The sequence below is a fragment of the Melanerpes formicivorus genome, unplaced genomic scaffold, assembly GCF_026170545.1.
Source record: "Melanerpes formicivorus ecotype bairdi unplaced genomic scaffold, bMelFor1.0.p_v2 SCAF_11, whole genome shotgun sequence".
NCBI classification, from domain to species: domain Eukaryota; kingdom Metazoa; phylum Chordata; class Aves; order Piciformes; family Picidae; genus Melanerpes; species Melanerpes formicivorus.
In genome coordinates, this window is record NW_027142363.1 from 3,839,621 (window position 1) to 3,863,930 (window position 24,310).

At 39.8% G+C, this 24,310-nt stretch overlaps 1 long non-coding RNA gene across 2 annotated transcripts in view; it reads right to left on the reverse strand.

Annotated features, from left to right (window-relative positions):
• Positions 1–227: 227 nt before the first annotated feature.
• LOC137444290 (uncharacterized) overlaps positions 228–24,310 on the reverse strand; it is an 81,516-nt gene continuing 57,433 nt past the window's right edge. Inside the window, exons 2-5 of one of the 2 annotated variants that reach the window (XR_010988112.1) lie at positions 8,127–8,247; positions 7,651–7,749; positions 6,559–6,610; positions 228–584 (exon numbers count right to left, since the gene is read on the reverse strand). This is a non-coding gene — a long non-coding RNA (uncharacterized lncRNA). Of the gene's footprint in view, positions 585–6,558; positions 6,611–7,650; positions 7,750–8,126; positions 8,248–8,281; positions 8,368–24,310 lie in introns of those variants that run through there. The other variant, XR_010988111.1, reaches the window with a different exon arrangement.

Consider the following 24,310-nt stretch of genomic DNA (forward strand, 5'->3'; position numbering starts at 1 on the left):
TCTCAGTCTACAGGGCCTTGCTTTTTCTTTGAATTCTCCTTCCCATCTCCATTGGGGCTGCACAAGTTATGTGAGCAGCTGCATAGGGCTCAGCTGCCAGCTGGGCATTTACCAAGGCAGGCTTCAAATACTGGGGGGTGGAAAAAGGGAGTTACCTTGAAAATGCACATTATCTTTAAAAAAATACCTTTGGGATTATTGTTGCATGACTACTACCTACTGTGCTCTTCTCTTCCAATGTGAGGACTGCAAAGACATTTTCAGAAGAATATGAGTGTAAATTTCAGTTATTTATTTGTATTTATGCTATTATGGTCTGAGTTATGATTTCTGAATATTTATATTCTGAATATTTAATGTATAAATGTATGTATAATATTGTAGATTTCAGAAAATGGACTATGAAAGTATGAGGAAAAATAAGCCACAACATTGTGCAGAGCATGAGTTCTTCAGAGGAAAGTCCACATGATCCTATTGTCTGACTGTTACCTTTTCCATTAAGTTAGACAGATTTCTAGACTGAGTGTTGTTAGAGCAGTAGTAGCCCAAGGCAGTTGGTTCAAGATGAGGCATCATACAATCTGGAAGATATAAAGGGAAAAATGACTTAGGAATTTAAATCACAAAGGTTTGTTGGAAGTTGTAGCTGAACTTGTTCAAAGTAATATAGTCAGATACAATAAATGAGCAGTACATCCAGACAGAACATTCAAACAACAAGGCTGAATATTTACTTCGTGCTCTGTGTTAAGGATAAATGAGTTCTCTGCTGTCAGCTTGTCTTGTGTTGTTGTGAAATCAGAGCAGTGCCCTGTACTCCCAACATGCCTAAATAGAGAAGAATTTTCAAACACACACATTTTATTCTTTACTTTTATGTTTCTATTTATTATGTTTTAATCTGGGACAGGAGATAATGTAAAGGAGAGAGAAACCAGCATCATGGCATGAAGTTCCCAAATATTTGAACACAGAGGAGATTTATACCTGCATAAAAACACTCTCCTCTTCCCAATAAATGTAAAAATCTATCAGTGTCACCATCCAACCACACACACACATACACACACGCACTTAAAGCCCTGTAAATCCATTATGCAGTCATTTGTATAGTCACATAGTACCTATAGAGTATTAATATCAATTAATATATATGTGATTGCTATGAGTATTTACATATGCAGGTACAAATCCATATGTATGCCCATGCAATAATCCATTAAACTCTTTTGCAGTGTTTCAGTGCTCATTTTGCAAAGTCCTCCATTGGTGCATTGCTACTGTACAAAGCCTTCAGAAATTTGTAACTGAAATTTACACAGCAGAAAGGGGACATACAGCATAATAAAAATGGTCTTCATCCATAAATGGGCCTTGGCCCTGGAGCTCCTGGTTCAGTGTTACATATGTGTATGTCTTTTTAGTGTTGTGAGCAAAGCTCAGATTATTCTACCACATTTGTAAGCACAAACATATTAAAAATATAATGATGTAGAATATTTTCTCCTTGGATCTCCTTCTATGATAAAATGACTTGCTAAGTGGATGAAGGAAAGGCTGTGAATGCTGTCTACCTGGATTTTAGTAATGCCTTTGACGCTCTTTCCCACTGCATTCTCCTAGAGATACTGGCTGCTCGTGGTTTGAATGAGCATGAAAAATTGGCTGGCTGGCCAGGCCCAAATTGTTGTGGGGTTAAATTCAGTCGGTGTGGGTCACAGGTAGTGTTACCCAGGGCTCAATATTGTGGTCTGTTCTGCTTAATATTTTTATCAATGATGAGGGTATTGAGGGCAGTATGCCAAGGTGGCAAAGAAGGTCAACAGCATCCTGGATTGTATTAGAAATAGTGTGGCCATCAGTAAGGAAGTGATTGTGCTGCTGTATTCAGCACCGGTGAGCCTGCATCTTTAATACTGTGTTCAGTTTTGGGCCCCTCACTAGAAGAAAGACAGAATTGCTGGAGCGTGTTCAAAGAAGAGCAGCGAAGCTCTTGAGGTGGGTAGAGCACAAGTGCTTCCCTTCAGCCTCAGGGGCAGCTGAAGCATCTGGGATTGTTTAACCTGGATAAAGGAGCTGACTGGTCACAGCCTTTTTTGATCTCTTTTCTCAAACACTAAGTGATAAAACAAGAGGAAATGGCCTCATGTTGCACTGGGGATGGCTTAGATTGGACATTAGATAAAAATTCTTCACTGAAAGGCTTACTAAACACTGACACAGGCTGCCCAGGGAAGTGGTTGAGTCACTGTCCTTGGAGGTATTTGAAAGACATGCAGGTGTGGTGTTTAGGGATATGTTTTAATTATGGATGTGACTGATTAATTGTGGATGTGACTGGTTAACTGATCTTAAAGGTCTTTTGAAAACTAAATAAGGCTAAGATTTTAGTTTTCTGATTTCCACTGGTCACCAACATACACCCAACATTACCACACCGTTTCATTTTCATTTTCTGCTTCCTAGTGAAATAGAAAAGGGATCTTCTATCAGCTAGCATGGATGAAAACGAATAAAACCAAACCCCATCATACAGGTATAGACTGAATTTCAGACTTGTTACTGTTTCAAACTGCTGCCTTCTTTTACCTTAAATTCTGGAATATCTTTTCATAAGTCTCATGAACCAATACATTTTGATAAAGACTGTCACGCCAGATCAACTACCTTATCAGACACCAGAAAATCTGCACTGAAAGTGTGAATGCCCCATTGGAAAGAAAACCCTTGCATATTGGGAAAATTCAGAAATAACTCCTAAAGGCAGAGGAAGCTGAGTTTGTTAATTTTTCCTACTCAGAAAACTATTCTTATTTTGTTTGTTTGCAGATTTAAAGACATGTGACTGAACTGTCAGAGTAGCGTGGAGGAGAAATAATGAACCATGAATTATGCTGTCTGATTTACTCAAGTATCTGAACTCTTCAGTGCTTCCAAGCAACCAAATCGTCCAAACAAAACAAGTTGCTTCTGTTATTTTGGTTTTGACTTAACTGAAAAAATGTGACTTTACTTCCAGTTGCACTGAACAGAATAAAACAAAGTCCACGTTTCCTGTTTTCAAGTTTCAAAATATGCTTGTGAAATGAAACCTATTTACAGTATTAATCTAAACACATCAATATTTAAGATCTGTTATAATGTATGGAGAGCTGTGTCCCATTCATCCTTCTTAAAACAGGTTGGTTTAGTCTCATTTCTTAAAATGTAGCTAGGTGAGTGGCTGTGGATGCATGTAGAATAAGAAGAAAATGTATGACAGTGTGGCTGTTTTAAGGTAGCCAATGTATAGATGGTTGCTCTTAAATCTTAGCTAGCCCTTTAGAAAAATAGCAATGCCACTCTCAAACCCTTGAGTAATTCTGTACAGAACTGTTTCAGTGGTTTCCTTTACATTATTTTGAAAATTAGGACATTATAAATAGAATAGAATAGAATAGAATAGAATAGAATAGAATAGAATAGAATAGACCAGACCAGGTTGGAAGAGACCTTCAAGATCATCACATCCAACCCATCAAACAATCCAACCCATGTAAACAACTAAACCATGGCACCAAGCACCCCATCAAGTCTCCTCCTGAACACCTCCAATATGCATTTTTCATTCTAGCTTATTTATTGTTCCACTTGCTTGCAATTGCAGAGTGGAGGTATATAGCTTTCAGATGTTTCTGTAGTCACTTTACAGACTATATCTGACTTTTGCAAGTCATTATTGCTCCATGGTCCATGGGAAGAAGAAGAGCAGGTGAGATTACCCAGGGAAGTTTTTCACAGTGATAATAAATGTAAGTCCAAAGGCAGAAACTTGCTAACAGGAACATATTTTAACAAGTCTGCATTTCCTCTGGTGTGATATCCACATACAGACAGCCTCCAGAAGTTTAATTTAATGATATTTCCTCATAGTTTAGTGGAATTCCACTAAACTCTGTATTTCTCTCTCTCAACCTTCACATTATTTAGGCATGTTCTGAGAAAGGTTATGTGATACAAATATATGGGTTGGCTGCTAAACACTTTTGTTATATTTTGATTAGTAGTTCACTTTTTCTATGTTAAAGAAAATGTGTGTGCTACTGTGTACTGATATTATTGCTCTCTACAACTACCTGAAGGGAGGTTGTAGTCAAGTGGGGGTTGGTCTCTTCTCCCAGGCTGCCAGCACCAGAACAAGGGAACACGGTCTCGAGCTGCACCAGGCGGGGTTTAGGCTGGATATTCAGAAGAAGTTCTTCATAGAGAGATTGGCCATTGGCATGGGCTGCCCAGGGAGGTGGTGGAATCACCAACATTGGAGGTGTTTAGGAAGAGACTGGGTGGGGCACTTGGTGCCATGGTTTAATTGATTAGATGGTGTTGGGTGATAGGTTGGACTCAGTGATCTCAGAGGTCTTTTTTAAACTGGTCTATTCTATTCTATTCTATTCTATTCTATTCTATTCTATTCTATTCTATTCTATTCTATTCTATTCTATTCTATTCCATTCCATTCCATTCCATTCCATTCCATTCCATTCTAATATCTAACTGGAATACACTGAAATCTCAGAAATGCCCTTTTGTTGATTCTGTTTACTGTATCTTTTTATTAGTCTTGTAAGAATAAGTAGCTACTGACATCAAAAAGCAAAGTACACATTAGAGACAGCTGCACTGAAGAAAAGGACATATATATGCAGCACAGCTTTTAGCTATAAAAGCATTTCCCATCGAACCGATCATTTTGCTAGTCATACTTTATCAAAAACAATTATTTTACCAATGGATAGTGTCATAGGTTACTCACTTATTTCTACTAGTGATCTTCAATGTGATAATGCCTGAGTGCCTAACCCATTTCTTGATGAAAACACAGGCATGAAATGTTCCAACAGTCACTAAAATGTCCTTACGAGGCAGTTTGTCATTACTGACTGCTTTAAAGTAAATGCTTTCAAGTGGCCACATTCACTTCAGCTGAACTTTGTGTGACTCTTGGTCATAACACTTGTTTGTTTGTCAAAGGAATTCTATCTGCCCATTTGAAAGCCGTTTAAATATGTTGTTCTGCTTTGTAGATCATCCTCATTTGCAAGTGTGGTCAGGATACCCCAGACAGGTTCAAGGACTGTTCATTCATTAACGTCTGTCTAGAGATAAATTCTTGCAGATGCTTCTAGCACTGATTACAGATTTCTGCTGATGTTTTTATATACAATAATTTTGAGGAAAGCTCAGTTAGAATTAAATCTAGCCAGGGAGATCAAGGGGAGCAGTAAAAATGCCCATAGGTATATCAATGATAAAAAGAAGCCTAGGAAAGGTGTGGGCCCCCCCAGAAAGGAAACTGGTGAACTGGTCACAAGTAACAGGGAGAAGCAATAATATTTCATTTAAGAGAAACTAAATCTTCTTCTTGTCATGAATCAAACCTCTGATAGCTATGAAAATTATTTTTTCTAAGAAAGTACTGGAGAAAGTACCACATGTACCGAACCCACAGTGCCTACGCAGGGTACTTCAAGTGCTTATTTTACACAGCTGCCCAGCTGGAGTTTTCAGTGCTGTGATTATGCAGAGAGTCTCACAGAAGTCTATTTTTAAAAAGTGCTTGATGAAAAGAATGATGTAGCTGCAAGTAAGAATAAGCCTGGTGTTACTCTGCACTGAGCCAGATTTACTTGTTTCTTCTTCTCAGATGTTGAGAGTGTGCATACTCTAAAACTTGAAGTTTCAATTTGGTTTCTCAGAAACTTCCTGAACATATTTACTTCAATTTTGTTAGCACAATGCCTTTAAAAGGTTCAGGGATCATTCTCTCGAGTGGTTGTGGTTCTGAAGGATGAGGTTACTAGAATAAACTTAGAATAAACCAAACCAGGTTGGAAGAGACCTTCAAGATCATCGTGTCCAACCCATCAACCAATCCAACCCACCCAAACTGTGTGTTCTGTGGAAAGATTGCCTGAAGTTTTTAAGAAGAGGAGTAAATGTCCTCTCTTATTTAAGTAATGAAGGTGCACTGTGAGTGTCACAATCCTAGAAGAAAAGAAAATAAATTTTAAAAAAATTAACAATTCCTTCATCTTTTCTCTTTATGAGTCTCAACTGAGCATTTGTATCATTCTTCCCTTCTGGCCTTCCTACATTTCACATTGTCCTTTAAACTGAGAATATAACTACCCACAACTACCCGAAGGGAGGTTGTAGCCAAGTGGGGGTTGGTCTCTTCTCCCAGGCAACCAGCACCAGAACAAGAGGACACAGTCTCAAGCTGTGCCAGGGGAAGTTTAGGCTTGAGGTGTGGAGAAAGTTCTTCACAGAGAGAGTTGTTAGCCATTGGAATGTGCTGCCTGGGGAGGCAGTGGAGCCACCATCCCTGAAGGTGTTCAAAAAGGGATTGGACATGGCTCTTCAAGCCATGGTTTAGTAGTCATGAGTTGTTGGGTGGACAGGTTGGACTTGATGATCTTTGAGGTCTTCTCCAACCTTATTGATTCTATGATTCTATGAATAGGTTCCCCATTCTTTGCTCTGAAATACTTTATTGTTTTAATTTGTGATCTTTACCTGATCTTTCTTAGCATCTTCACTTTCAGATCCAACAACTTCTTGTGGATAGCTGAGAGATGAAAAAGGAAGAAAAAAAATATCATTAAGCCATTAATATAAACACAATGAATAATACTACACACATTTGTTTTTCTCAAACTTCAAAACTTCAAGACTGCTTGTGCCAGAGGTTATTTCTTTTCCTCCCAAGAATTTAACCTACATGAGGCTTCTAAATTTTCAGCATTCACATCATCCTGATTTGTGAATTCCACAGCTTAATGGTGAAAGGATCCTTTGTTTTGAGTTTTGCATTCAACATCTGCTAACTTTCCTAGTTCTTATGTGGGAAGATGCAATAATTCCTTGATAATTCTATATATGCCATTCACTATTTTATTGGTATCTATTGCATCTCCTATTGTGTTCAACTTTTCAGGTTCTGTAAGTCCTAGTTAATTAAGTCCCCTTCTATAAACCTTATCCTTGTTGGAGACCAGTGACAACTGGAGTTCCTCAGAGGTCTTTCCTGTGTCCAGTATTGTCAGTGACATGGACAGTGAATGCAGTTTCTTGCCTATATTACACAAGTGTCCTGTTTTTCTGCTTCAAAGAAAGGCTAGGTTTTCTCACAGCTGCTTTCCATAACTGAGAGCTCTTTCTAACAGAGAACTGGTTTATTTTTCCTTTGCTTAAATTACTTGAATTGACACCTTTCAGAATCTGTTTCTCCTGTTTAAGAGTCCTATGTGGTAGTTCTTTGTTTCTTGTGTGAGCATTATCCCAGATTTACTGCAGACATTGTAACAAAGTGTAGGCAGCTGTAGCTGTAGCTTTTCTAACGTCAGACAATCTCTGTCAGCATGCTTGTTCTTCCTGTATAGATTATTTTTGTTTGTGTTTCGTTCTCTGTTCATAGCAGAGTCACAAGGGATACAAGGCCAGCCCGCCTGCAATGTCTAAACCCTTGCAAAGCTGAGTTTCTCAGCATGCCTGTAGAAAACCAAAGCATGCAAATCCCATATTGGATGGCTAGCACAAATAAGGTTGGTTTCCACAGTGCAGCTTCGGACAGTTCTAAGCATTCTTGTCATGTTGTGTTTTACGTACCATTGCCATTCTGCATGGAATGCATTTAGACATCTCCGAGGTGAACGCCATGGATGTCGTGGTGAAGAATTAGAAACCATTAGGAAGGCTTTACTGGCCCTAGTGAGATCAGAAATAGAAAGAATCAGTTAATAGCTCTGACAGTCAGTCTATCATGCAGATCTCAGTAAGGGAGGTAAAGCATTTTTCTCAAGGTAACAATCATGTCTTCTCCGGGTTGACTTGGTTAAAATACTGCCTATATCACAGTATCACAGTGTCACAGTATCACAGTATCACAGTGTCACAGTATCACAGTATCGCTGAGGTTGGAAGAGACCTCAAGGATCATCGAGTCCAACCTGCCACCACAGATCTCATGACTAGACCACATCCAGTCCCCTCTTGAACACCTCCAGGGATGGTGACTCCACCACCTCCCCAGGCAGCACATTCCAATGACGAATGAGTCTCTTGGTGAAGAACTTTCTCCTCACCTTGAGCCTAAACTTCCCCTGGTGCAGCTTGAGACTGTCCCCTCTTGTTCTGGTGCTGGTTGCCTGAGTGTTTCTTCTGCAATGATCTATGTATCTTGCATCTTGCTTTCTCAGTTATTTCCTGAATAAATTTAAAAGAAATAAAATTAAAATACCTATTTTTGTTCTAAATCAGTTTTCCCAATCTGCACCTGTCTTCTGGAGAGCTAGTGAGTTCATGCCTTTGCTCAGGCTTCTCTTGAGATCTGAGGTCAAGTGGGGAGAAGAGGTAGCACTCCTGCTTTTCTAAAATTTGATTTGCTAAGTTTGGAGTTCTCATGATTTGTGAATCACAGATCTTTAAATAGACAGAAACTATGCCTGCAGAAGAGGAAGCAGCTCCCAGTCCTGCTGTGCTTGCAGGCAAGTGGGATCACAGAGCTGGGAACTAACTTCCTGCAGAGCCAAGACAGCAGGCACCACGAGCCTAGTATTTTGGTAGAAAATGGGATCTCTGCCTCTGCAGAAGTCAGCACATTTGGTGCATATCTGAGTGCTGAGTTCAGCAGAAGCTGAGAAACAGAAGCAGTGACTTTTTACAGAGAAGGGACTGCTGTGAAGCAGGGTGGTGACAGATGACTCCCAGAAGAAACCTTTCCAAAGCACCTATAAAAGTACAACTACTCTAGTATGGCCCAAATGAGTAATAGCACTCTGATGCAAAACAAAACCAAACCAAACCAAACAAAAAAAAAAAAACAACCCATGCCAAACAAAACAATCCAAACTCTAGCAAGGGAGGTATCATTTTCCTGGGCATTACTGAACCTGCCCAAATAATGGCTTCCCAGATACACGCTGTGCTGTATACACTGTTTCACATGATGCCTTTTTGCTTACTAAGCATGGCAAGTTGATGATAAGCTATCCAACAAAATAGAGTGATGCAAGAGATATACAATTTCAAAGTAAATTGTGACCTTTTTTCATGTGCATAGGAAAGCATTCAACATAGAAATTTTTAAGTTAGGTCTGTATGTGGATACTCAAGCGACTGCACTATACTCTCTCTCTTCCCTTGGCCATGCATGCATGTTTCCACAGCTGAAAAGCATCTGAAAATGATATTCAGAAGCCTACTGACATCTGTGTTATTACCCTTATCTCTGCTCTGATGTAGTTGGAATGTCCTTCCAAATTGCAGTTTCTCAGCAGGACAAGATAGATCTGAAAGTCTTTCCACGATACTGAAAACTGAGTGAGCACTGAAAGCTGAGATGTAAAGCAGAGGCTTTTTGCAGAGTGGATGCTTTATGTTTTTTTGCATAATCTGGAACACTGAATTAAATGGAACCCAAAATGGTGCCCTTATGAATCGTACCAAGATTCTGGTTCCTCCAGTTACTGGCAGGTGTCACGCTATGACGGCACTATGGCTGGGTCAGCTGCTTCCTGATGCAAGAGGAATTCTGTCCAGTGATATATGCATCTCAGGTGTGCAAAATCTGTGCTGTGCTTTGGTACCAAGCAGAAAGGTACATTTAGCTTTACTGCCTTGAGTATATAGATTTTTGATCAGGGTTAGGAAAAAGAAAAGTAGGTCAGTATGCTTTGTAAAGAATGGTGCAGTTCCATTGTAGAACATTTGACAGTAGCTTTCAGGTACTTTATCAACTTTTCTACACTGCCTGTAAATTATCATCATTGTCACTTAAAACAGTACAAGGCAATCAAGAAGAAAGCTCATTTTAGTTCTCATTCTTTGGCAAATCCTCACTTGCTAGTGTAGGACAGAGAAACATTTACTTTAATCTTGTCTGTTGGCTTTCAGATAATCACCCTTATAATATCTGAAGGTGACTTGCAAATCTTTCTATAATATTAGATGTGGATTTTGCATGTGCTTTTGGTAGTTGCTCTCGTGGAGATATATAAAAGCATCAATAGCTATTCTTCAGCCTTTTACTGAAAACTTTTTTTCCTGCTCTTTACTGTAGGTAAGAAAGATTGACCTAAATATTCTTTCATAAGAGACTGTAGAATGTGGGACATGCAGTGCCCATTGCAGCACTTCTTGGGTATTCTGAATTGATTCAGATAAGCCATTAAGCCCTCAAATAGCAAAATAATTGAAGAAGATTTCATCCCAAATAGCTAAAATTAGCATCAAGTCTGATGGCACGATCAAATATGTTGCCCAAACTATAGCAATGATAAATACTTTTGCTTTGAATGGCATGTTTTACTGTAAAATATTCTCAGAATATTCCAGTGATGCATCACCTAGATTCCACCTTAAAGCTTTCATTTTATCTGTCTCTATGTAGGTTATACAGCTTTTATATCAGAAGTCTCATTGTGCATATTAATCTGAGGGGGATTTTTTTTTTTCACTGTTCATATGTGGGCTTTGAGACAATGATTTAAAGAGGCTGATGGGATTTTCGGTATGTCCTCTATGAATAGTTAGGATAATTGCCATGAATTTGGCCAGGTGTAGCTAAATAATGTTTCAGGCAAAAAAAAAAAACAACCCTAAAAGCAAAGATTTTTGCACAATTTCCTGGGTAAGGTTCAAAATAAAATATATGAAAACTCATCAGAAACCCTGCTGGGATCCCATCAGCAAGCATTTATTTGCAGTTGCTGGTACACCTGCTTACACATTAATAATATACCAGTGAGTTAAGTCACTGCACCAATGCAAATTAGTTTTATTTTGAATCAAATATTAGATTTTAAAGCATATGATGAGTGAAAAAAACACCCTGTGATACAACTAGATGCATATAAGAACCTGACAGGACTGAATAAGATAACTGCACATTTATTCTGGCCTTTTCCATTGCTGCTCTTCTGTATGCTGAAGTATCCCATAAGAGTATCTAGTCTATATATAGTTTGTATCTGGAACATATGCTGCTTTTCTCCTTTGCTATAACTAGGTCTTCTTTAGCCAAAGCCTTGCCATCTGCAATATATATATATATATTTCATTTTGCAAAGATGATTTTATATTTCAGTCTGCTGAGACATTTCTAAAAGTGCCCAGAACAAGAGGACACAGTCTCAGGCTGCGCCAGGAGAGGTTTAGGCTGGAGGTTAGGAGGAAGTTTTACACAAAGAGAGTGATTGCCCATTGGAATGGGCTGGCTGAGGAGGTGGTGGGGTCACCATCACAGGAGGTGTTCAGGAGGAGACTTGATAGGGTGCTTGGTGCCATGGGTTAGTGGATTAGATGGGTTGGACACAATGATCTTGAAGGTCTCTTCCAACCTATTCTATTCTATTCTATTCTATTCTATTCTATTCTATTCTATTCTATTCTATTCTATTCTATTCTATTCTATTCTATTCTATTCCTGTCTAACACAATCTTACACTAAAACTAAATGGATTTTGGTTTTCTTAAGACCAGTTTGCCCTGTATGTTTTTGGCTTTGTAGATGCAGCCACTAAACTTAGAAAGGGGTTTAACATTATGCAACTAATTTCTTGGTGCCATGGACTGATTTCTGGTATTTGAAACTTAGCTACTTCTTCCTAAAACAATTTCCAGACAAACCCTTCTTATTTTATGTACTAGGATTATCAAGGTACCATGGGAGAATCCAGTGCCCAAATCTTGCTGAAATTAAACCTCTCTTACAGTCTTTTGAAAATCTCAGCTGTCGCCAGCAGGCACTCAGTGATCACAATGATGAGGTGTGGGATTTTGAACCTGAGCAGAATAGTAAGAATTTGGATGTTGAGCTCTGTAGCAACAATAGAGATCTAAATGTTAGCCTGTCTCTCAATCTTCAGTGTATTACAAATTTATTCAAACATTCTCTTCCCTTAAGTGCTTTTCCTTTGTTTTCAGAAACTAAGCACAGACCTACCCTGGATTCTGCCAGCACAGCTATTTCAGTCAGGAGTGTGAAGGCAAAGCTGTGGTGACAGAAGAGCAAGCAAGACACTTGTTCTGGCACTGAGGCCCCTGGCATCTTGCGTGAGCACATACTGAGGGTAACAAATGCTCAGGATGCAACAAGCTTACACAGAGCTCAGTCAGCCTGACAGAAACACTTTTTGCAGACAGAGATGGCTGCTGGTGCATTAGCAAGACCCCTTAGCACATCTCTGTGAGTCTGTGTGGTAAAATCACATAGCTCCTGGTGTCACTTCTGTATTTTGAAGCCCTTGTTGTTTACTTCACAGATACCAGTTCATTCTAGGACTTCTCTTAAAGGAAAAAAGAAAGTTCCCTCCTATGCAAAATCCAGGATTGTTTTGGTGTTGGATTAAATCACTCATTGTGAGTAATTCTTTGGTAGATAATACAGATAAAACTTTGTCAGCTTTTGTCCTCTCTTCTAGTCACAGTCCTCCAACACTCTCCTAGAAGACTCTGCACTCAAGTATTTAATATTTTCTCATGAAAGTGTCTTGCATTTCTTACTCAAAAAACCACACGTAAGCCCTCCAAAACATGACAAAACACCTCCTAGGCTGACCTTGCTTGGCAGTGGTTTGACTAGATGATCTCAAGAGGCTGGAAGGGCCCAGCCTCAGCTGTTCTTTTATTCTGTGGTACTCTCACCCTATGTACTTAGAAATGTGTGTGTATCAGGACAATAATACCAAAACTACTCTTCTATCTACTCTGGAATGTTTTTGCTGTTGAGGACAGGATGGACTCAAAGGCAACATAAACATTGGATGTGGAGTGATATCAGCTCTCTTCGACTTCAGGAGATGTGCAGAGACATTTACCTCCCATTTTTCTTTGTGCTAATCCTCAAGCTATGACAGCTTGTCACTAGTAATTTATACTTTTTAAAGGTAAAACTTTCAGATGCCAAGGATGTTGATTAACTTGTGTACTGCTCTTTCAGTCCTACTAGGAAACTGCTACTGGCCTCAGTGTTGAGTATTCCCATCACACAATGCCAGATCTGCCCTTTAAAATACATTGAAAATTTGCCCACAGGTAAATCATTTCCCATAGCTAAATAAATAGGAGGATGTGCAGTGTATGTGCAGGCAGACTTTGATCTGCCACAGGGCTGTCTGTTCCATCAGGAAACCAAGTGAACCACAGGACAATCTGCATCTTGAATGAGTTCCATTTTATACTGCTTTAGTAGACTTCTTGATTCCATGGGAAAATTAATCCCATTGCCTTGTGACAGCTATGCAATGGAATAGTTTTGTTCACACAAGTAGAGCTATAGGCTTCCCTTATTTGGCAGAGTAATGTAATACTTTCTGCTCTACGCCAAGCTACTGAATACCAAGTAACTGCCCACTTCAGTTTCACTTGGAGTCAGCGAGTTGGATCCTATATTAAATCTGGCAAACCAACAGATCATACTGAAGAAGCTAGAAATACTGTTGCTGGGTCAAATTCTTCAAAAGAAGCTACATGTTTGGATTTCAGCCATTCCTCCAAGTGCATTATTCAAGCAACAGGAATATTTTTAGCTTAGAAGATACGTGATTGTAAACATTTTGACAGTAAGAAGCAAACATTATTCAAAAATGTTTGAATGTTTGACTATATTGGTGGTCTCCACATTTATTTTTTCTAGGCTGTGTTGTTTCTCTGGGAAGGTGTATGTGTACCATAGAACATGTGTCCATAAAAGGTGTTCCTCTGAGGGTCTCTCTAATGGTTTAGCACAAGGGCTAACCTGCCTGCCCCCCCAACACAAGAGTGAGGGGAAGGGTGACACACAAAACTCAGGGCTGAGATAAAGGGATAAGAGTTTCATATAACATGAGATGTCATAAGAACAATGTGTAATTACCTTAGCCAATAATCTAATCTAGAGATTATTAATTATTATATAATTAATTATTATATAATTAATTATATAATAATTAATCTAGAGATATGATGCATGATTACCTTAGCTTAGCCTATTTGCAGAGGAAATGCAGTGAAATACATGATGGATAGGGGGGAACAGCATAAAACAGAAAATCAAACCCAGCAGCTACCTGACTCCCACTCTTTCCATCTCCATATCTGCTGACAAAGAAGACCACACCCAAGAAGCTGGAACCCCAAAGCAGCAAGCGGAACAGGAAGCCTCCCATGTTGCAATCTGAACCTCAAGCCCCGTGATACTTTGCTCCAATTAGCACTTCCACTTTTTGAAGCTGGCATGACTGCAGCATGGTATGAATAACAGCAGCAGGTTCAACTCAATCCATGACAGTCTTTAATTATGTCTCCTTCATGCCGCTGCAAGCTACTTGTTCAGTAAATCAACTATATGATTTTTCCCATCATTCTTGTGCTTTATTGTACCCATCTTCAATCACAGTATCACAGTATCACAGTATAACTTAGGTTGGAAAGGACCTCGAGGATCATCAAGTCCAATCTATCAACACAGACCCCATGACTAGACCATGGCACCAAGTGCCACGTCCAATCTCCCCTTGAACGCCTCCAGGGTCGATGACTCAACCACCTCCCTGGGCAACCCGTTCCAATGCCGAATGACTCGCTCGGTGAAGAACTTCCTCCTCACCTCAAGTCTAAACCTCCCTTGGCGCAGCTTGAGACTGTGTCCCCTTGTTCTGATGCTGGTTGCCTGGGAGAAGAGACCAACCCCTTCCTGGCTACAACCACCTTTCAGGTAGTTGTAGAGGGCAATGAGGTCACCCCTGAGCCTCCTCTTCTCCAGGCTAAACAATCCCAGCTCCCTCAGCCTCTCCTCACAGGGCTGTGTTCAAGGCCTCTCCCCAGCCTTGTTGCCCTTCTCTGGACACGTTCAAGTGTCTCGATGTCCTTCTTAAACTGAGGGGCCCAGAACTGGACACAGTACTTCAATATTCACTAAAATCCCATTGTCATGACTGGTAGACTGCAATTCACTTTTGAGTATAACATTTATATTCATCCCATTGAAACAGATCACTTTGACAAAGTTGTAAATTCATCTGCTTTCATTGTATTGGGGAATGTGAGCTATAGGAATTCACCAGCACTCACATGCTGTTTTTCAACTAATGAATAGCCCTAAGGACAAGATAGCTGGTGAGATGGGCAGCTGGATCTGTGCTTTTTGCAGGTTGTCACTAGCTGTTATAAAATAGCCAGTCTGGTAAAAAGAAAAAAAAATATTTAAAAATCTATTTTTCATGTTCATTGATCAAACATGTGTGGAGTAATTCCTCTCAACTTTGCTCCCAAAGTGCAGGAGTGACAGGAGAACTATTACCACAGCTGGGAAAGGAAAGACAGGATGGACAAAGGTTGAATGGTTCCCTTCCAAGTAAGAGACAAAGAAAAAGGCTACACCAGTATGGCAACCGTGCATTTCCATGACTGGAGAACTATGGTTGTATGGTTGATTGTCTGATCTGATTCTGTTCTACACAGGACACAAATCTGCTAATGCTAACAAGGACATTTACAGGTGTGCTTAGGTTAAGGTTGGTTGAGTTTGCAATAGCTGTGTTTGTTACCAGACAAGTGTGAGTCCTTGTCTTTATGCAAAGTACTTGGCTGGAACTAAGGGTCACAAGAGAAAGCCATAAATCTAAATAAAAGCAGGTGAATTTTTTTCTTGGATTGTATTCATCATAATAAGAGCTACCTGTTGGGGTTTTATTCCTTTGTTTGTTTTCCTGCAGTGTTACAGTGCTGTGGCCAGAACTTAAGATGTAGTATAAAACAAGTCCTCTGTCATCTCAAGGAATGGGAACAAATCTTTCAGTTAACTCATACTGATCTCAGTTAGGGGACTTGTCAACTGGCAGGACAGCCAATTCATTAGTCCCAAAAGTGAGAATTATGTGAAGGATGAGATCTGTAGGTTCATGAGCTGAAGAGCTTCAAGGGGTGGTAAAACTGCAACTAAGGTAAACTCAAAACTAAACTGAAAATGAACTCAGCTTGATCTAAAACTCTGGTGCACTTTATTATTAGGGTATGTAGAGTTATGGCTACACTGAACACTTGATGGACACAATTTATCTCTAATCCTGAATGCACAGTACAAGACTACAGTAAAAATTTCTGTAGGTGAACTGGTGACAAGTGACATGGAGAAGGCTGAGGTTCTCAATGACTTCTTTACCTCAGTTTTCACTGGTGAGGGCTCCAGCAGCACTCCTGCAATAACAGAGGATAATGGCAGGGACTGGAAGAAGGAACTGCCCACTGTGAATGATGATCAGGTTTGGGACCATCTGAAGAACCTGAAAGTGTTCAAGTCCATGGGACCCAATGAGATACATCCAGAAATAAAAATAGAAATGGGTAGATTCAGATTGGATGTTAAGAAGTTCTTCACCATGAGGGTGGTGAGACACTGGAACAGGTTGCTCAGGGAGGTAGTGAAAGCCTCATCCCTGGAGGTGGTTTATAAGGCCAGGCTGGATGTGTCTCTGAGCAACCTGCTCTAGTGTGAGATGTCCCTGCCCATGGCAAGGGGGTTGGAACTAGATGATCTTCGAGGTCCCTTCCAACCCTAACAATTCTACAATTCTATGATCTTCAAGGTATGGAAGCAGATGTTGTCAATAAGAATTGAGGAACAATTTGTTATTATTATTTCTAGATCTGAACTAAAAACCTCTCTATCTTTTAAATACTAGGTGTTTTCATTATGGTTCCTCTATGGTTTCTAAGAAATGAAATGGTTGCATTTGCACAGTAAATTACTTGTCCGGAAGCAAATTCAAGGTGTGTGTTTTAACGTGGTGATGAACATATCGAAAAGTCTGGTGTAAGCATCTGAGAAGGAGTGTGCCTTAGCTGGGGTGAGAGTGGCTGGAGAGCAGCCAGGCAGAGAGGGACCTGGGGGTACTGGTCGATGGTAGGCTGAACATGAGCCTGCAGTGTGCCCAGGCAGCCAAGAGGGCCAATGGCATCCTGGCCTGCATCAGGAACAGTGTGGCCAGCAGGAGCAGGGAGGTCATTCTGCCCCTGTACACTGCACTGGTTAGGCCACACCTCGAGTACTGTGTCCAGTTCTGGGCTCCTCAGTTTAGGAAGGAGGTTGACTTGCTGGAACGAGTCCAGAGAAGAGCAACAAAGTTGGTGAGGGGTTTGGAACACAAGCCCTATGAGGAGAGACTGAGGGAGCTGGGGTTGCTTAGCCTGGGGAAGAGGAGACTCAGGGGTGACCTTATCACTCTCTACAACTACCTGAAGGGAGGTTGTAGACAGGCGGATGATGGTCTCTTCTCCCAGGCAGCCAGTACCAGAACAAGAGGACACAGTCTCAGGCTGCACCAGGGGAGGTTCAGGTTGGATGTTAGGAAGAAGTTCTATACAGAAAGAGTGATTGCCCATTGGAATGGGCTGCCCGGGGAGGTGGTGGAGTCACCATCATTGAAGGTGTTCAAAAGGAGACTTGATGGGGTGCTTGGTGCCATGGGTTAGCTGTTTGGGTGGGTTGGATTGGTTGATGGGTTGGACGCGATGATCTTGAAGGTCTCTTCCAACCTGGTTTGGTTTATTCTAATAAAGGTTATTATTATTCTATGGTAACATTGAATGTTTTAATTAGCATATGGAGTAGCTGATGCTAATAGTTCATTTTTATAGTTTTATAGGCAATGAAACCTTATAGGGAAAACCCCAAAGTATTGTGCAGTTTTACTGCATATATTCTACTGATAAACGCCCTTTGCATATGATACTTCCAAATGATTTAGTAAGAATTAAATTACTGCTGCATTTTACTCTTCTGTGTGAGTCCTTTCAGTCCTTCCCTCACAGAAGATTACATGGAATGCTTCAATCTCAAAGCCACTGCCTAGCTTTGTTTTGTTGCTTCAGCTTTTCCTTTTTGGACAAAGACAAAATAAAAATTTGCTTTGCTGAAATAATTTCTCTGTGTGTGCTTCTGTAAATGTAATTGTGAGGGCAACAAAGATATCCACAGGATAACACAAAGCAGCTGGTATTCAGGCTTTCAGTTTTGCTTTGCTCTGAGGTTTTTTTTAGGTCTATTCAAAGCAGGGATATGGGAAATGTATTTTTAGAGCGACTAAATTTAACACAATCCAGCGAAAAAGAAGCCCTAGGTGATCTGCTCTTTTATAAAATACATAAATATTTTTGTGAGAATTAGTTGTAGAAACAATATGTCTTATTCCTCTGTTTCCTCTGTGTAATAACATTGTGGTCCTGAGGGATGACAAGAAAAAATAGTTTCATTTACTGGGGCTCGAATTTTAGTGGGTTTAAATCTATAATTTTGTGTCAGAATGACAAAGCACTATTTTCTGTTTGCAATTTATGTGCAAGACCACAAGAGAAAGTCGAGCATCCTTGTTGATACTATGGATCTTTCCATGGTTTTTTTGCTTTTTGCTGTTCATTCTCAATACTCTCCTCACACAAATAATTAACATTGACATTTACATATTGAAATCTGCAGTAATGTTTTCTTGAATGGAAATGGAAAAGGAAATGGAAATGGAAATGGAAATAGAATAGAATAGAATAGAATAGAATAGAATAGAATAGAATAGAATAGAATAGAATAGAATAGAATAATAGAATAGAATTAACCAGGTTGGAAAAGACCTTTGAGATAATCGAGTCCAACCCATCACCCAACAACATCTAATCAACTAAACCATGGCACAAACTGCCTCATCCAGTCTCTTCTTAAACACCTCCAGTGATGGTGACTAAGTTACTTGAAGTGTCCCTCAGGGGTCAGTGCTAGGGCCCGTTCTCTTCAATATCTTTAGCAATGATCTGAATGAGGGGATTGAATGCACCCTCAGTAAATTTGCAGATGACAACAAGCTGGGTGACAGGGTCAATCTGCTAGAGGGTAGGGAGACTTTGCAGCATGACCTGGACAGGTTAGACTGATGGGCCAAGACTAATTGTATGAAATTGAACAAGGCCAAGTACCAGGTCCTCCATCTGGGTCACAACAACCCCATTGTAAGCTACAGACTTGGGGATGTGTTGTTGGAAAGCTGAGATTTGGAGAGGGACCTGGGGATTCTGGGTGCCAGTCAATTAAATATGAGTCAGCAGTGTGCCCAGGCGGCCAAGAAAGCCAATGGCATCCTGGCTTGTATTGGAAACACGGTGGCCAGCAGAAACAGGGAGGTGATCATCCTCCTGTACTCAGCACTGGTGAGGCTATTACTTCAAGAATTGTGTTCAGTTCTGGGCCCCTCGCTACAAGGACACCAATGTTCTGGAGCATGTCCAGAGAAGGGCAACAAGTCTGGTGAAGGGCTTCAAGCACGTGACCTAGGAGGAGCATCTGAGAGAGCTGGGGTTGTACAGCCTACAGAAGAGAAGGCTGAGGTGAGACCTCATTGCTCTCTACAACTACCTGAAGGGAGGTTGGATCAAGGAGGGATCCAGACTCAACTCCTTGGCATCAAGTAACAGGACTAGAGGAAATGGTTTCAAGTTGTGCCAGGGAAGGTTGAGGCTGGATACTAGGAAATATTTCTTCACAGAGAGGGTTCTCAAACATTGGAATGGTCTGCCCAGGGCAGTGGTGGAGTCACCGTCTCTGGAGATGTTTAAGCAGTGTGCGGACCTGGCACTTAGGGACATTGTTTAGGATTGACCCTAAACTAGGTAGAGGGTTGGATTGGATGATCTTTGAAGTCTCTTCCAACCAGATGTTTTCTGTGATTCTAAGTGATCAAATTCTACTCTGGAATAAAAACCTCTGGATCTATATTTTGCTGCTGATACAAACCTCATTACCCCAGAGAAACACTACAAAACAACTAATCTAAAGAGCTTACAAGACAAACACCTTCTGCAAGAAACACAGTGATTCAATTCTAGCAGAACCTGAGCTTGCATTTTTGAAATGAAGTAATAATCTGAACATGCTACTACAATTTCTACACACCTGTTGTACATTAATGCAATGTTTCAGTAATGCAGATTACCTTTAATGGATTATTGTTAATTTTCTTTCATAAGCCACAGAAGTATTTAGCCTCAGAGGAGAGGGAAGATGATGTGAAGCTATAAATTCATTATACCATTCTTGATGGAAGTTAGCTTGCACTTACACAGTAAACCACAGCTGCAAAGGCAGGTGATGTCATGCTGGGGAACTTTGAAAGAGTAATGAGAGCAGAGGAGCAGAATCTTCGTAAACCAGCAGCGCAAATTTCAATAAACTGCTCTGCTGTTGCTTGGTTTATATTTATTGATTTATTTTAAAATGTCTCATTTTATTTTACTGTTTGGTAACCCTTTTCCCTTTTGTACAGCACACTGCAAACCAGGCAGTTAGTGTTTCAAAGAAAGGAAAATTCACATTCCATTACTTTCCCCCTCCCCAGTTTGTCAAATAAGCAGACACTATTTTGTTATTGCTTTAGTAAGCATTCAACACATCCCTGTATAGAGGATGTTGTGTTGTTTATAGATATAATTTAATTAGATTTTAGTGAAATATTAGCTACAAGTAAGGGGTGTAGGGAGCCTCATTTGATATATAATTCCCAGGAATCATTTTTTTAATGATTTTATATATAAAGAATCCAAGTGAACCTCAGCATAACCTCCAGAAAGAAAACTCTTATTGTTATGTTCCATCATCGAGAAATGTTTATGTGTCCCGTAAGATTTCACTCAGATGTTTAAATAATTTGTGTAACCTTTTGATCATGTAATTTATTTGATTTATCTGAAATGATTGTAGACAAGAAATTTCACCAGCTCTGCTTTGTTTGAGAGTGTTCTCATAAAGCAACGGAAAAAAACCAGCTATGTTAGACCAAAAAATATTGTAAACAGCCCACCAAAAAGCTAGATAAATTGTGGGTTTTCTCCTCATTTCATCCATGCTATGTGCTTCTCATAGGTGTTTCATATAACTGGAACAGAAATGATAGAATATAGCTTTCTCTGCAAAAAAAAAAGCACTCCACTTTCAAAAGGAGATGCACAAGGAGATCAGAGCGAGACGTCTTTGGAAGACCCCATGTCACAGACACAGATGAATCCATGTTCTCTGTTTAGTATAGGGTCTGCTTTTTCCAGGTAACCCTCTTCACTTTACCTTAAAAGTAATTGCAGTCTGGTTGGAGTCTGTTATTGACCACCCAACCAGGATGAAGAGGTTGATGAATTATTCTATAAGCAGCTGGAGCCTGTCTCAAGATTTCTAATTTTTCCCATTCCCCCTAGTCCTATGGTTACCTAGCACCCTAGAAGTCACTCACCTGCCCCCTTTTTTCCCTCAAATCCCAGACCACCTGTGATCTGTTAGCGTCTCCTCCCACTCAAGGTGTGGCCACTTGGCCCTCTCCACCCACTCCCCTTTTTAATTCCCACCAGGAAAGGCAGAAGCCCTAAGCTGAGCCCATCTGGGCTGAGGATCCTCCTCTCATCACTGGTGAGTGCCCATGGTGCACACTGGGTGATGGTGGTGGTGACAACAAAGGCCGGGGGGCCTGGTGGCCCCCCGGCTAGGTAGGAATAGGGTTGATTGCTACTCCAATATCATGAGGTGCTAGGTAATAGGCTGGACTTGATGATCCTTGAGGTCTTTTCCAACCTTATTGATTCTATGATTATTATACAGCTGTATTACAGTTTAAGTGGTATCAATACTATCGTATGCCGTCTACTAATCCAACATTATTCTAAGCAAGCTTTCTTATTCAGCCTTGCAAAAAAAAACATTCTGAAGTGTTTCCTGCCCTTGTGCTTGTACTTGAAGCTTCTGGTTATGTTTTGCATACTTCATTGTTCCTTGTACCTCTTATAGGCATATGCTCTTCTTTCCTGGTATATATGTAGAAAACATTAATCAGTGGAATTATGGAGGCATATAACCATGGAGGCTGTGGAAAGCTAATCTTTTCTGTCCTCAGTCAGCCCCTCAGGTGAGCTTTTTAGGATATATTGACTTCTGTGGAAGAACAGAAGGAACCAATTAAAGGACTACTTAGTACTAATAGCAGACCTAAACTATGCCCCTTCTTGTTAAGCCATTGGAGTTTGCACCGCTCATGCCTTTGCTTTTCAGGTGAATAGAGCACACACAAACCAGGACTGGTCATATTTATATTGTTTTTCAGAACCCTAAAAAAACAAATCAAAGAAAAGTAAGGACATTGTTGATACAAAGGAATTGGGGCATGATTATTTTCAAAAACTGGTACGAAGCAGAAGTAATCTCAATGAAGTTGGAGGAGTTATTATGATAAAAAAGTGTGAATGAGACTGAAGGCAGAACTGTCAAATTATTTTTCTTATTCTCATAGTAATAAAACCTCATAGCTGCTTGTTATGCTTTGAATAAAGGCATTTCTAGTGAATTTATTAATGAAAACTAATTTAGATCTCTCCTATACAAACAGTTTTTGCTAAAACTCCTAGAGGACTCCCTACTGAAAGAATTTATTCTAATAACATGCTAGTATACCTGGCAATAATGATCATTCTGGACTGTCAGGAGGTTATGAAGATCAACAGGACAAATCCTTCAAAAGATGCAAGCACAGTTTAGTTATGGTAAATCAAACCATTTTGCCTTTTTTAGGATGAATCATGAATGAGGGAGAATATTAGGTGATGGTACTAATCTTGAATATTGCTTTTGGGTTTGTTTCAACCCATAAGCATATTTTTTTTCTCCTTGGAAACCTATCTAGCTGGGTGCTGTTTCCATTTCCTCCCCATTCTATCTCTTAGCATAGTCTTCCTTTGGTGGCTCCACATTTACTAGGGAGTTCCTGTTCTGATGTAGAGCACAGTGAGTGAAAACTATCCTACAGACAGGGCACCTCAATTCTCTAGTTGTGTTATAGGAGGGAATAACTCCCAAGACTGTACACAGTTAGTAAAAATAGAATAAATCTCAATATGTACTTGAACAGCGCAAAATGCTATATAGTTTCAGTATTTAGAAGATAAAAGTAAATTGTTTACTTCACTTAGGCTCTACTTAGAAGAGGACAGCAGATAGCTGTCCCTTGGTCAGCTCATCTTTATCTTCTGCATTGATATGCAGATCTCTTGAAAATGAAGCCCAGCAGTTAAATTATGAGTTCAAACTTGACTCATCTTTGATGCATCTGTTTCGTGGTAAGTGTTTTGATGAGTGGGAGAAGGAAATGTTAACACCTTGTAAGATGATTTGCTATGTGAGAAAACTGCACTTCACAGCAAGATAAATAGCAACCCATCCAACTTGGCAATTGCCAAAGAAGTCTCCCAATAGTCTGTAGAGCAGAGTGGGTAGGTTGAACTCCAGTGTCCCTAAAAATAATACGGAAGAGCTGACAATTTGTCACAGTACTTATAGATTACCAAAAACTTCATCCATGGCCAAAAAGTCTTCAAGACTGTAGTGGGAGATAGTCATCTCTCAGAAGCACCTGTCAAAGACATTGAAGTCTATTTACCCCTTGCTACATTCTATAAACATCTTGAATTGTCATATTCCACCTGTTCTCACAACCACAATACTTTCCACTAATCAAAAAGCATCAGCTTTGTAGCCTCAAGGCGTGATCAAGGTGTCAAACAGAACTTGATTTTTACCTCTTTAAATTCCTTTGAACTGCAGATGACTCTGACTTGACAGTAGTAGTCCCTACCAGAAGCAAAATCTCAGGGCTTCCAGGTATAATAAATGATCCTCAGCAGAGAGTTTGTGTAATGTATCTGAGTGTAAAATTAGTGAAGTAGCACAGAAAGTTATGCTTTGCAATCACAATATGCATTTTCATAAGGTAAGGAGAGACAAAACACACTTAATGCATCACAGAACAGCTACATTTCTAATAGAACATAATTTATGGATGTTATTGAGCTTTGATAATTAAATATATCCTTTAAAGTAGTACAGTTCAACCTCTTGCTCAGCTGTCTGTAAATTCTATTTTGAGAAATCAGTGAAGCCTCAGCCTCAGAGAGGTCAATAAGCTACTTCACTAAGCTGAAAATTTTCATCAAATCAGACCAAGGATCTCTTCTGACAGTTTGTAGAAAGAACCTAGGCTATGATCCAAACCCACAGTTTTTAACTTGTTGAAGGCAGGGTATTAACCCCATACTTGTTGGCTACAGCTATTTCAATGTGATTAAGCATGAACCAAAAAAATTCTTCATTAAGGTTTATATCAACATTTACTTTTAAAGAAAATTTAGCTATTTGTGTTATTGAATCTCTTATGCTTTTTGCCTTCTTAATAGCTCTCTTAAAACCTGCATTTTGAAATCTGGAAAATCCCCTGCA